Below are 13695 nucleotides of genomic sequence, written 5' to 3' on the forward strand. Positions count from 1 at the left end.
GATACAATTATAAAGTTCTAAATCAATGAAATATCACACAGACATGCGTATCTGATAAATTTTTTGAGCAATATTATAAGAAAAATTTTAAACCCCAAATAAAAGAAACAACACAGGGCAAACCACAGACTACAAACACACTGCTCTCTCAACCTTCCTACCTCTCCCTCTTCTCTCCCGCTCTGCAACACACAGTGGAGTTGCTCCATATGAGCAACTAACTTACCCAAATTCAATGATAACAACATGGCAAATATGTACAAAGCAAGAGATAAAGAAGAATTTAAACAGTGTGGACGATCCTTCCTGTCATTTCACTCAATCTGCTCTTCCCTCAGCTGGTCTTAGTGCCCACGCAGCTCTCAGACTGAGCATCTCACCACACTTTAACATTTAAAGAAACACATTTTTCTCTTAACATGATCTCCACATACAAGGAAACTACTTACAAAGGAATAGCTAACTCTTCCAACACTAAGGGGGAAAAATGGCTTTGCTGCACTTATTGAGAGAATATCTCTTGGTTTCCAATAACCCCTTTTAAAGAACTTGAGTTACTTTGATTTTACGCCTTTCTTCCCTTATGCTGACACAGAATACCATTTAATGATATTTTGCTAAAACCAGCAAACAAGCCAACAACAATTTGTAAATACTGGTTATGTTCCTATACCAGCTCATAAGCTCATCAGCTCATGTTTGATTTGAATTCTCTGGGTATTTGAAACTGTTAACCATTCCCTTCCTTAACTTCCTTGATAAAGTCCTTCCTGATTTTCTTCATAGCTGTCCAAGCGCTCCTTCTTCCATTTCCTTTGCAAAATTTTTCTCCACTCACACCTGTAAGGTGGTAATCCTTTCTTTTTTATTGGGGTATAGTTGTTTTACAATGTTGTGTTAGTTTCTACTGTACAGCGAAGTGGAGTTCCCTGTGCTACACAGCAGGTTCTTATTAGTTATCTATTTTATACATATTAGTGTATATATTATCTATTTTATACATATTAGTGTATATATGTCAATCCCAATCTCCCACTTTACCCCTCCCACTTTACCCCCTTGGCGTCCATACGTTTGTTCTCTACATCTGTGTCTATTTCTGCCCAGCAAACCGGTTCATCTGTACCATTTTTCTAGATTCCACATATATGCGTTAATATACAATACTTGTTTTTCTCTTTCTGACTTACTTCACTCTGTATGACAGTCTCTAGGTCCATCCACGTCTCTACAAATGACCCAGTTTCGTTGCTTTTTATGGCTGAGTAACATTCCATTGTATACACGTATGTAAGGTGGTAATCCTTAAGGTTGCTTCTTGGCAGAGTCACACACAGTCACAGCCATATGACTGTACCCAGCAGCCCTGAGCCATCAACCTCTCTTCTCTACGCCCTCTTCCCCTGGGCACTCATGTCCATGCCCATTTATTCAGTCTCATGTACCAGGTACTGTGTTGGGCACTGGAAAGGAGTTGGTGAACAAAACAAGTAAGATCCCTTTCAACAAGGACCTCACAATCCAATAGAGGATGATAGAGATTTGACAGAGAGTTACAAGTGTAATGTTATCAAAGAGGAAGTATGAGGGCTACGGAAGCAATTAAACAGAGCAAAACGGCTAGTCTGGGGGCTCGCAGAAAGCCTCCTATACCCTGTTAACTCTTAAATCTGTTTCTAGTCATCAGTTCCACATATATCCACGTACTGATTCACACACGACCAAACATAACTCACAATCTTCATCCTCTCCTTGCCATTCCCCTAAAATCCCAACATTGTTCAGCTTCCTTTATTCTCTATTTCAGTCGCTAGCATCACAACTCACAAATCAGAAACCTGGGAGTTACCCTAGACCCTATCTCCTTTAACGCCCACAAAAAAGGAATCCTCAAATTCTACCCTCCAAATAGATCCATCCTCTTTTCTTCATTCTTCTAGCTTTTCTTCTTTTTCCACAATGACAATAAAGCGATCTCTCAAAAACAAAAGTTTAATTGTGCCTGTTTACTGCCTAAAATGCAATCATTTGGTATCACCAATGAAGCCAAGCCTCAGCGCAGTTATCATGTCCTACCAGGCCACTGTTTTTTACCATGATCAACTTTGGTTTATTTCAGGAATGCAAAATTAGTTTTATTTTAAAATAGCAATCAAGGGTATATGGGGACACGTGCGCACACACAGCCGATTCACCCTGTCACACAGCAGAAACCAACACAACACTGCAAAGCAACCACACTCCAACAACGATGTAAAAATAAATAAATGAATAAATAAAATAGCAATCAATATAAGTTGCCACATTACCAGCACAGAAAAGAAAAATCACAGAGTATCTTAGTAGATGCAAGAAAAGATATGTGATAAAATTCAAAGTCCATGCAGGATAAAAATTCTTGGCAATCAGTGGAAAAGAAGGAAACATCCTTTATCTGTTAAAGAATGTGTATAAGGAACCTACATCAACATTAACGGTGAAAGCCAAAACCATTTACTCTGAGATAGGAAATAAGGTAAGGGTTCTTGTCTCACTAGTTTTATTAACATGGAATGAAGGTCTCTGCCAGTGCAGTAGGACAAATGCAAGAAGTAAAAGACACAAGGGTTAAGAGGAGAGAAATAAAGCCTGTGTGAAAGACACGCTTGAGTGTGTAAAAATTTCAAACGAACCCAACAAAGAATTAGAATATGTAAGTTTACCCAGGTTGCCTACCAGGCCCTTTTGATCTGACGCCAGCCTCAGTAACTGCCACACTTCCCTTCCCCACCACATTTCTTTATCCTCTAACGACACTGAGTTGTTCGTAGCTCCCTAGACTGCAACTTGTTTCAAGCATCTATATGTTACACATGTAATTCCCCTGCCTACAAGATCTCTCCCAATATCTTCAGCCACTCAAACCTTTTAGTTGGCTTTCAAATCCAGCCCAGAGGTTAATGCATCAGGATCTCCAGGAAGCATTCCCTGATGTTCTCTTCCAGTTAGAGTTAACCCTTGTCTTATTATACCTCTGTATTTTGAACATTGAATGGATTATTGCACACATCACACTTTATTATAATCTATTTGTTTAGATGCCTGCTATCCTATCAACTGTGAGCTCCCTAAATTGCTAATGAATATATCTCCATCAGCTACCATAGTGTCAGGCACACAGCAGAGGATCTGTAAGTGTCAACTGAATGGATGAATGTATACATGCATAGATTAACTAGTACATTTTAAAACTGACAACTTCTTATTTTCCTTCCCTTAGGTATATGCATTTGCTCAACCCAAATAAGACATTTGATGGTAGAATTTAGATAACATAATGAAGCAAATTTAAAAGTCCAGGCAGTAGGAAAAAGAGGTCATTGGTTCTCTTCTATAGCTTCTTCCATTTCTTTGCAAGGCCATAAATTCTCTAAAAAAAAGGTCCAATTTTCTCACATTGACTCTGTGGAAGTGAAAGATGTCACTCTACAGAGAAAAGGGTATAAGGGATTTGGAGATTAGTTCTGTTTCCATTTTCCTACCAAAATTTTAATATTCGACGATTGGTCCCAATCCTTTCACAAGTCACAATTTTATTTATCCTTTTGCCATTGCTTGCTCCACTAGTTAATTTATTATTGGGACAAATTTGATGGCAAACATGCAAAAACTTTTTTCCTTAATGTATCCTATTTTAATACAATTATTTCTTCTTATTTATAACAGAGAGCTCTGGTTTTAAGGTCACAGTTTATAACTGTAGCCATCCTTTATTAATCTATTAATTATTATCTGTTTCTTCAAACACCACCATAGCTCCTGAAATCCAAGGCAATGTCATTTAATACAATTACTGAGTTTCTTCGTTGTATTATTCTAGTGGGTGATTTTGGCTTTGTAGTATACATCTTTAACTTAACAGTTACCATGAAGTGATACTGGTCTCTTTCTGTATAATCTAAAAACTTTACAACAGTGTACTTCCATTCCTCCCCTCCCAACCTTTGTATTGTTGCCATGCATTTTATTCCTACATGTGTTATAACCTCTACAATATAGTTATTATTTTCACTTTAAACAATTATCTTTTAGAGATCTGAATATTAATAGAACAGTCTTTACACACATAAAGACAACATCTGGTATTCTGCACTTTTTTGTGTAGATGCAGATTCCCATCCCGCATCATTTTCTCCATGCTTTATTAAAGGACTTCTTTAAATACTTCTTATAATGCAGGTCTGATGGTGATGAATTCTTTCAGCTTTTATATGATTGAAAAACATCTTTCTTCACGTTCATTTTCAAAGGATATTTTTTGGTGGGTAAATAATTCTGTGGGATTTTTTGAGGTATAAATGACATAACATTATATTAGTTTAGGCGTACAATTAATCCAATATTTGTATATACTGTGAAATAATCACCGCCATAATTCTAGTTAACATCCATCACCATACATAGTTACAAAAATTTGTGGGGCGGGGTGGTGGATAAGAACTTTTAAGATCTACTTTCTTCACAACTTTCAAATATGCACTATAGTATTATTAATTATAGCAACCATGCTGGGAACTTCCCTGGTGGTCCAGTGGATAAGACTCTGTGCTCCCAATGCAGGGGGACCGGGTTTGATCTCTGGTCAGGGAACTAGATCCTGCATGCATGCTGCAACTAAGAACCTGCATGCCGAAACTAAGAGCCCACATGCCGCAACTAAAGATCCCGCATGCAGCAATGAAGATCCCGTGTGCCGCAACTAAGACCGGTACGGTCAAATCAAACAAACAAACAAACTATAGTAACCATGCTATACATTACATCCCCATGACTTATTTTATACGGAAATTTATACCTTATGACTCCCTTCACCCATTTCGCCAACCCCTATCCCTAGCCTCTGGCAACCACCAATTGTTCTCTGTATCTATGAGCTCATGTTTTTTGGTTTTTTTAGATTTCACCTATAAGTGAGGTCCTACAGTATCTGTCTTTCTCTGTCTGACTTATTTCACTTAGCATAATGCTCTCAAGGCCCATTCATCTTGTCACAAATGGCAAGATTTCATTCTTTTTTAAGGCTAAATAATATTCCATTGTCTATATACACCGCATCTTCCTTATCCATTCATCCATCAGCAATCACTTAGGTTGTTTCCATGTTTTGACTATGGTAAATAATACTGCAATGAGCATGGGGGTGCATATATCTTTTTGAGTAACTGTTTTCGTTTTCTTCAGGTTAATAGCCCAAAGTGAATGAATTGCTGGACAAATGGTAGTTCCATTTTTCATTTTCTGAGGGACCTCCATACTGTTTTCCAGTGGTTGCACCAATTTCCATTCCCACTAACAATGCACAAGAGTTTCCTTTTCTCCACATCCTCTCCAGCACTAAGTTCTTGTTGTCTTGATAATAGCTATTCTAACAGGTGTGAGGTGATATATAATTGTGGTTTTGATTTGCATTTCCCTGATGATTAGTGATACTGAACACCTCTCCATGTATCTGTTGGCCATCTATATGCCTAATCTGGAAAAATGTCTATTCAGATCCTCTGCCAGGTTTTTTTTTGTTTTTTTGTTTTTTGTGGTACACGGGCCTCTCACTGTTGTGGCCTCTCCCGTTGCAGAGCACCGCCTCCGGACGTGCAGGCTCAGCGGCCATGGCTCACGGGCCCAGCCGCTCCGCGGCATGTGGGATCTTCCCGGACCGGGGCACAAACCCGTGTCCCCTGCATCAGCAGGCGGACTCTCAACCACTGCGCCACCAGGGAAGCCCCTCTGCCAGGTTTTTAATCAGACTATTTGTTCTTTTGCTATTGAGTTGTATGAGTTCTTTATATATTATGGATATTAGCCCCTTATCAGATATATGATTTGCAAATATTTTCTCCTATTAAGTAGGCTGCCTTTTCATTTTAATGGTTTTCTTTGCTGTGCGGAAGCTTTTTAGTTTGATGTAGTCCCACCTGTATAGTTTTACTTTTGTCGCCTTTGCTTTAGTGTCAAATCCAAAAAATCATCACCAAGACTGATAGGAAGAAGCTTACTACCTATGTTTCCTTCTAGGAGTTTTATGATTTCAGGTCTTATATTCAAGTCTTTATGAAAAATGCCAATGGAATGTTTGATGGGATTGCACTGAATCTGCAGATTGCTTTCAGTAGTGCGGACATTTTAACAATATTAATTCTTCCAACCCATGACCATGGAATACCTTCCATTTGTCTTCAATTCCTTTCATTAATATCTTAATAATTTTATGGTGATCTTTTTTTTCTTTCAGCAAAGAAAGAAAATGTGTTGCCCCATGGTCTTCTCATTTGCATTGTTTCCAATAAACATGCATCATCGTCATCTTTTTCCATCTAAATAATATGCCCTTTTTGGGGGGGGCACTGTTTTTAAGATTTTTCTCTTTATTACTAATTGCAAACAATTTGATTACAAATGTACCTTATTGTAGTTTTTTTCGTGTTTTTGTGCTTGAGGTTGGTTAAACTTTGGAGATCTCTGGGTTTAGAGTTTTCATCAAATTTGGAAAAAATTCAGCCATTAATTCTTTAAATATTTTTACTGTACTACTTGCTCTCTCTTACAGAGACTCCATTACTCCACCATTAGGACTCTTGAAGTTGGCCCAAAGTTGACTGATACTCTGTTCATGTGTTATAGTCTTTTTTCCTCTGCTTCATTTTTGTTGTTTCCATGTATTCACATTCACTAATCTGTTCCTCTACAATGTCCACTCTGCTAGTTAATCCCATCCACCCATCCCATTTTTCATCCTGGACATTGTAGTTTTCACCACTAAAAGTGTGAGTTAAGTATATTTTAATATCTTCCATCCTCTATTTAATATGTTCAATTTTTACTATAAATTCTTGTACATATGAAACACAGTTATAAAAACTGTTTTCATGTCCATTTTCATTAATTCATCTGCTTCAATTCTAGGTCAGTTTTGATTGATTGGTTTTTCTCCTCATTATGGGTTGTATTTTCCTGCTTCTTTGCCATATCTGGTAATTTTTAATTGGATACCAGACATTGTAAATTTTTACCTTGCTGGGTACTGGATTTTTTGTATTCATATAAATATCCTTGAGTTTTGTTCTAGGTTGTGGTTATCAGGAACGGGCTTGATCCTTTCTGGTCTTGTTTTTAAATTTTTAGCATCATTAATCTAGAGTCAGTTTTCTCCACTCTTGAGACAAAACACTTCTGAATACTCCTTCTAATCAACCACCAATTATGCTGTCTATCATCCTCACTGGTAGGAACAGCACCATTCCCAGCTGTAAAGCCTTCGTCAATATTTATAACATTGAAGTTGTACATAACCTACAAACCCAGTAATTCACTTGTGGAGAAACAGTTGCAATGTATATTAGAAGACAAGTAAAAGCATATTCACTGCAGCATTATTTAAAATGCTGGAAAAGTTGAAGCTTCCTAAATGTCTATCAGTAATGAATAGATTTATCTATGGTAATAAATTGACAGGACAGAATGATATGTAGTAGTTTAAATCAATGAATTAGAGCTATAAGTATCAATGTGGAAAGATCCAAAAAACAAAATAGAGGTTAAAAAAAAAAAAAAGCAAGTTGCTAAATGAAAAATACAGTAGAATGCCATTTACATTTAGTTTTTAAAAACACCAAGTACAACACTGTTAACTTTACATATAGTCAAATTTCAGGCATTAGATGGGATGCCTAGGCAAGAAACAGCTCCACAATTTCAATGGGTTAACAAAAGGGTTTTTTTTTTCTTGTTGCTTTTCATGCTGCATATCCCATGCTGAAAGGAAGGAAGGAAGGAAGGAAGGAGGGAAGGAAGGAAGGAAGGAAGGAGGCTTTGCTCATTATAGTCACTCTGGGACTATGTTTAAAGAGGTTCTGTAACCTTCCTCAATCACTTTAGCAAGTGGAGGGGTGAGCAGTGAATCACATGCTAGCTCTGAAATCTTCCACCTGGAGGGGATACATGCCATTTCCACTGCACTTCATTAATCGAAAAGCAAATCACATGTCCATTGGTAACTTCAAAAAGGAATAAGGAAGCACTATCTTACCTCATGACCAGAAGAAAAAGAAAAAGAATCTGTGAACAGCTCTATGATTACCACAATTAATCATTAGAGGGAGCGAGGGAATGGAACCAGAGAGGGGTAGGAACTAATTTCATCTTTAACTATAATGTCTTTTTTACAATTTTTTTATAAGTCAGAAAAAATAAATGCAGAATTCCTGACCATACTATCAGAGGTATTCATTCAGTAGTACTACATTAGGGCTCTAGCATGTATATAATATTTTTAAAGACAAAAAACTACTTCAAAAAACTTTTTAAATTGAAGTATAATTGACAAATAACATTAGTTTCAAGTGTACAACATAATGATTTTTTTTTTTGGTTGGCCAAGCCACGTGACATGTGGAATCTTAGTTCTGTGAACAGGGATTGAACCCACACCCCCTGCAAGTGGAAGAACGGAATCTTAACCACTGGACTGCCGGGGAAGTCTCCCATAATGATTTGATATTTTTATATATTGTGAAATAGTCACCACAGTAATTCTAGTTAACATCTGTCACCATACATAGTTAAAACTTTTTTCTTGGGATGAGAACTTTCAAGATCTACTCTCTCAGCAACTTTCAAATATGCAACACAGTATTATTAACTGTGACAAAGAGTCACCATCCTTATATATTACATCCCCAGTACTTCTTTATTTTATAACTGGAAGTTTGTACTTTTTGACTTCCTTCACCCATTTCATCCACCCCTTACAAAAAACATTTTAAAAGCATAAAATACTTCAATAAAACATTTGCTAATTTGGGAGTCAGTATATATATAATGGTTATATCATCCTCCATACGTTTTCTTATTTTTTTATCATCTCAAACAGATGTTTTTAAACATTTACATATCATATGTACGCAAAGAAAATAATCTAGTTTAGGCTTTTAATCTCACAGATATAAAACTAATGTGCAGAAAAATTAAACGATTTTCCCAATTTGTATAACTAAAGGTCAAATCACATAATTTACTAAGTCCAGTAATATATTATTAAAACTGAAGGATACTTAACATATAAAAAACACTCAATAAAATGTTACAACATATAACATTAGAACATTCATTATAAAAATTCATAAAGCTGTAGTAATATTATATATTTTTAAAAACCAATGCAAATTCATTTTTTTGCCTAATTGTTTACTGAGGTATAGTTGATTTACAATATTATATTAGTTTCAGGTGTACATCACAGTGATTCAAATGTTTATAGATTATAAACAGGTCTATCCATGTGTTGCAAAAGGCAAAATTTCATTCTTTTCTTATGGCTGAGTGGTATTCCATTGTACATAGTACCACTTCTTTTTTATCCATTCATCTGTTGATGGATACTTAGGTTGCTTCTATATCTTGACTATTGTAAACAGCTGCTATGAACATTGGGGTGTGCATGTATCTTTTTGAATTAGTGTTTTCACTTTCTTTAGATATTTACTCGGGAGTCGAGTTGCTGATCATACGGTAGTTCTATTTTTAGTTTTATGAGGAACCTCGGTACTATTTTTCATAGTTGCTGCACCAATTTACATTCTCATCAAGTGCCCAAGAGTCCCTTTCTCCACATTCTTGACAACATTTGTTATTTGTACTCTTTTTGATAATAGTCATACTAACAAGTGTGAGGTAATATTTCATTGTGGGTTTGATTTGTAGTTCTCTGATGATTAGTGATGTTGAGCATCTTTTCACGGGGCCTGATGGCCACCTGTATGTCTCCCTTGTAAAAATGTCCATTCAGGTCTTCTGCCCATTTTAGTTGGGTTGTTCGGTTTTTTGACATTGAGCTGTATGAACTGTTCATATATTTTGAATATTAATCACTTATCAGTCATATCCTTTGCAAATATTTTCTGCCATTCAGTAGGTTGTCTTTTCATTTTGTCAGTGGTTTCCTCCTCTATGCAAAAGCTTTTAAGTTTAATTAGGTCCCATTTGTTTATTTTTGCTTTTGTTTCTTTTGCTTTAGGAGGGATATCCAAAAAAAATATTGCTACAATTTATGTCAAAGAGTGTTCCGCCTATGTTATCTTCTAGGATTTTATGGTTTGCTGTCTTACATTTAGGTCTTTAATCCATTTTGAGTTTAGTTTTGTGTATGGTATGAGAAAATGTTCCAACTTCATTCTTTCACAAGAGCTGTCCATTTTTCTCAGCATCATTTCTTGAACAGACTCCCTTTCCCCCACTGCATACTCTTGCCTCCTTTGTCTTGGATTAATTGACCATAAATGTCTGGGCTTACTTCTGGGCTTTCTATTCTGTTCCACTAATCTATGTGTCTGTTTTTGTGCCAGTACCATACTGTTTTGATTACTGTGGCTTTGTAGTATAGTCTGAAGTCAGGGAGCATGATACCTCCAGATCTGTTCTTCTTTCTCAAGATTGCTTTAGCTATTTGGGGTCTTTTGAGTTTTCATACAAATTTTAGAATTATTTGTTCTACTTCAGTGACTAATCCTATTGGTACTTTGATATGATGGCATTAGATATGTAGATTGCCTTGGGTAGTATGGTCATTTTAGCAATATTACTTCTTCCAATTCATGAACACTATATTATCTTTCCATCTATTTGCGTCATCTTCAATTTCTTTCATCAGTATCTTAGAGTTTTCCGAGTACAGAGTAAATCTCCTTAGACTTATTTCTATGTTTGTTTTTTTTTGTTTTTTTGATGTTATGGTAAATGGACCGTTTTCTTAATTTCTGATAGTTCATTGTTAGTGTATAGAAATGCAACATATTTCAGCATATTAACACTGTATTTTGCAACTGTACTGAATTCACTGATGAATTTTTGGTGGCATCTTTAGAATTTTCTATGTGTACTGTGTGTCACCTGCAGTGACAGTGACAGTTTTACTTCTCTCTTTCCAATTTGGATTTCTTTTCTTTTTATTGTATGACTGCTGTGGCTAGGACATTCAGTGCTATGTTGGATAAAAGTGGCAAGAGTGGGCATCCTTGTTTTGGTCCTGTTCTTAGAGGAAATGCTTTCAGCTTTTCACCATCGAGTATGATGTTAGCTATGGGCTTATCATATGGCCTTTACTATTTTGAGGTTTGTTCCCTCTGTCCCTACTTTGTTGAGAGTTTTAATCATAAATCGATGTTGAATTTGTCAAAAGCTTTTTCTGCATATATTGAGATGGTCATGATTTTTATTCTTCAATTTGTTAATATGGTTTATCATATTGATTGATTTGCAGCTATTGAACTATCCTTGCATCCCTGGGATAAGCCCTGCTTGACCATGGTGTATGATCCTTTCAATGTATTGTTGATTTCAGTTTGCTGATGTTTTGTTGAGGATTTTTGCATCTATGTTCATCAGTGATATTGTCCTGGAATTTTCTTTTTTTGTAGTGTGTTTGGTTTTGTTATCAGGGTGATGCTGGCCTTGTAAAATGAGTTCAGAAGTATTCCTTCCTGTGCAATTGTTTAGAATAGTTTGAGAAGGACAGGTGTTAACTCTTCTCTACATGTTTAGTAGAATTCACCTGTGAACACATCTGGTGCTGGACTTTTGTTTGCTGGGAATTTTTTCTTACTGACTCAATTTCAATGCTCTGGTAATTGGTCTGTTCCTATTTTCTATTTATTCCTTGTTCAGACTTGGGAGACTGTGCATTTCTAGGAATTTGTCCATTTCTTCTAGGTTGTCCATTTTATTGGCATATAGTTGTTCACAGTAATCTCTTATGATCCTTTGTTATTTCTGTGGTGTTAGTTGTAACTTCTTTGCCATTTCTGATTTTATTGATCTGGGCCCTCTCTCTTTTTTTCTTGAATCTGGCTAAAGGTTTATCAATTTTGTTTACCTTTTCAAAGAAACAGCTCTTAGTTTCATTGATCATTTCTATTTTTTTCCTAGTCTCTCTACTTCATTTATTTCTGTTCTGATCTTTATGATTTCTCTCCTTGTGCTAACTCTAGGTTTTGTTTGTTCTTCTTTTTCTAGTTTATTTAGGTGTAAGCTTAGGTTGTTCAAGAGTTTTCTTGTTCCTTGAGGTAGGCTTGCATCTCAGTAAACTTTCCTTATAATTGCTTTTGCTGCATCCCATAGATTTGGATCATTGTGTTTTCATTTGTCTTCAGGAGTTTTTTAATTTCTTTTTTGATTTCAATGATACAATGGTTGTTTAGCAGCATTTTGTTTAGCCTCCACATGTGTGTTTATGTTTTTTTTCAATTTTTTTCTTGCAGTTGATGTCTAGTCTCATAGTGTTGTGGTTGGAAAAGATGCTTGATATGATTTCAGTTTTCTTAAATTTACTGAGACTTATTTTTGGCCTAGCATGTGATCTGTCCTGGAGCATGTTCCATGTGCACTTGAAAAGAATGTGTATTTTGCTGTTTGGGGATGGAAGTCCATTAAGTTCATTTTGTCTAATGTGTTGTTTAAGACCAGTGTTTCCTTATTTTCTGTCTGGATGATCTGACCAATGATGTAAGTGAGGGGTTAAAGTCCCCTAGTACTATTGTGTTACTGTCAATTTCTCCCTTTATGTCTGTTAATATTTGCTTTATTACTGCTCTATTTTCTTCTTGGATTGATCTCTTGATCATTATGTAATATACTTCTTTGTCTCTTGTTACAGTCTTTGACTTAAAGTCTACTTTGTCTGATATAAGTATTGCTACTCCAGCTGTTTTTTGATTTCCATTTACATGGCATACCTTTTTCCATCCCCTCACTTTAAGTCTGTGTGTGTCTTCAGAACTGAAGTGAGTCTTTTGTAGGCAGCATATGTATAGTTCTTGCTTTTGTATCCATTCACACGTTCTATGTCTTTTGATTGGAGCATTTAGTCCATTTACATTTAAAGTAATTATTGATAGGTATGTACTTATTGCCATTTTGTTAATTGTTTGGGGACTGTTTTTGTGGTAACTTTTTTGTTCCTTTCTTCTTTTGTTCTCTTCCCTTGTGATTTGATGACTATCTTTAGTGTTATGTTTAGGTTTCTTTCTCTTTCTTTTGTGTATATCTATTACAGAATTTCGGTTTGTGGCTACCATGAGGTTTTTATGTATAAATCTCTATATTATTATTTTAATTTGCTGTTTTAATTTCAAATGCATTTTAAAAACCCTGCATTTTACTCCCCTCCCCCCCATTTACTGTTATTGACATCATATTTTACATCTTTTGGTTTTGTGTGTCCCTTAACTACACATTTCAGATATAAATGATTTTACTACTTTTGTCTTTTAACCTTCCTGTTGTTGTGTTGGTTAGATTCTGACAGGGCAGGCTGCAGTGCTGTGGTGGTCCTGAGGCTGGTGTCTGCCCACTGGTGGGAAGGGTTGGGGTCCCGCGGATCCCCGGGCTAGTACCCACCCACCAGGAGGTAAAGCTGGGTTCTGGGGCTTGGCTGGCTAACTGATAGGCAGAGTTGTGTCCTGGGGTCTCTGGCTGCAGGGCCCGGGATCCCAGAGCAGGTGTCCGACTACTGGTGGGTGGGGCTGGGTCCCAGGGTATCCAACTACAGGGCCCTGGGTGTCCTTGAGCTGGTTTTAGCCCACTGGCATGCAGGGCCGGTTCCTAACACAGTGGCTGCAGGGTCCTAGGTGTCCTAAAGCTTGTGAGATTTCCTGGTAGGTGGGGCTG

At 36.5% G+C, this 13695-nt stretch overlaps 1 protein-coding gene across 2 annotated transcripts in view; it reads right to left on the bottom strand.

The window, feature by feature from the left end:
- RAVER2 (ribonucleoprotein, PTB binding 2) overlaps positions 1–13695 on the bottom strand; it is a 104014-nt gene that overhangs the window by 68925 nt on the left and 21394 nt on the right. The window lies entirely within an intron of this gene.

Source organism: Lagenorhynchus albirostris, chromosome 2 (assembly GCF_949774975.1).
Source record: "Lagenorhynchus albirostris chromosome 2, mLagAlb1.1, whole genome shotgun sequence".
Classification (NCBI taxonomy): Eukaryota; Metazoa; Chordata; class Mammalia; order Artiodactyla; family Delphinidae; genus Lagenorhynchus; species Lagenorhynchus albirostris.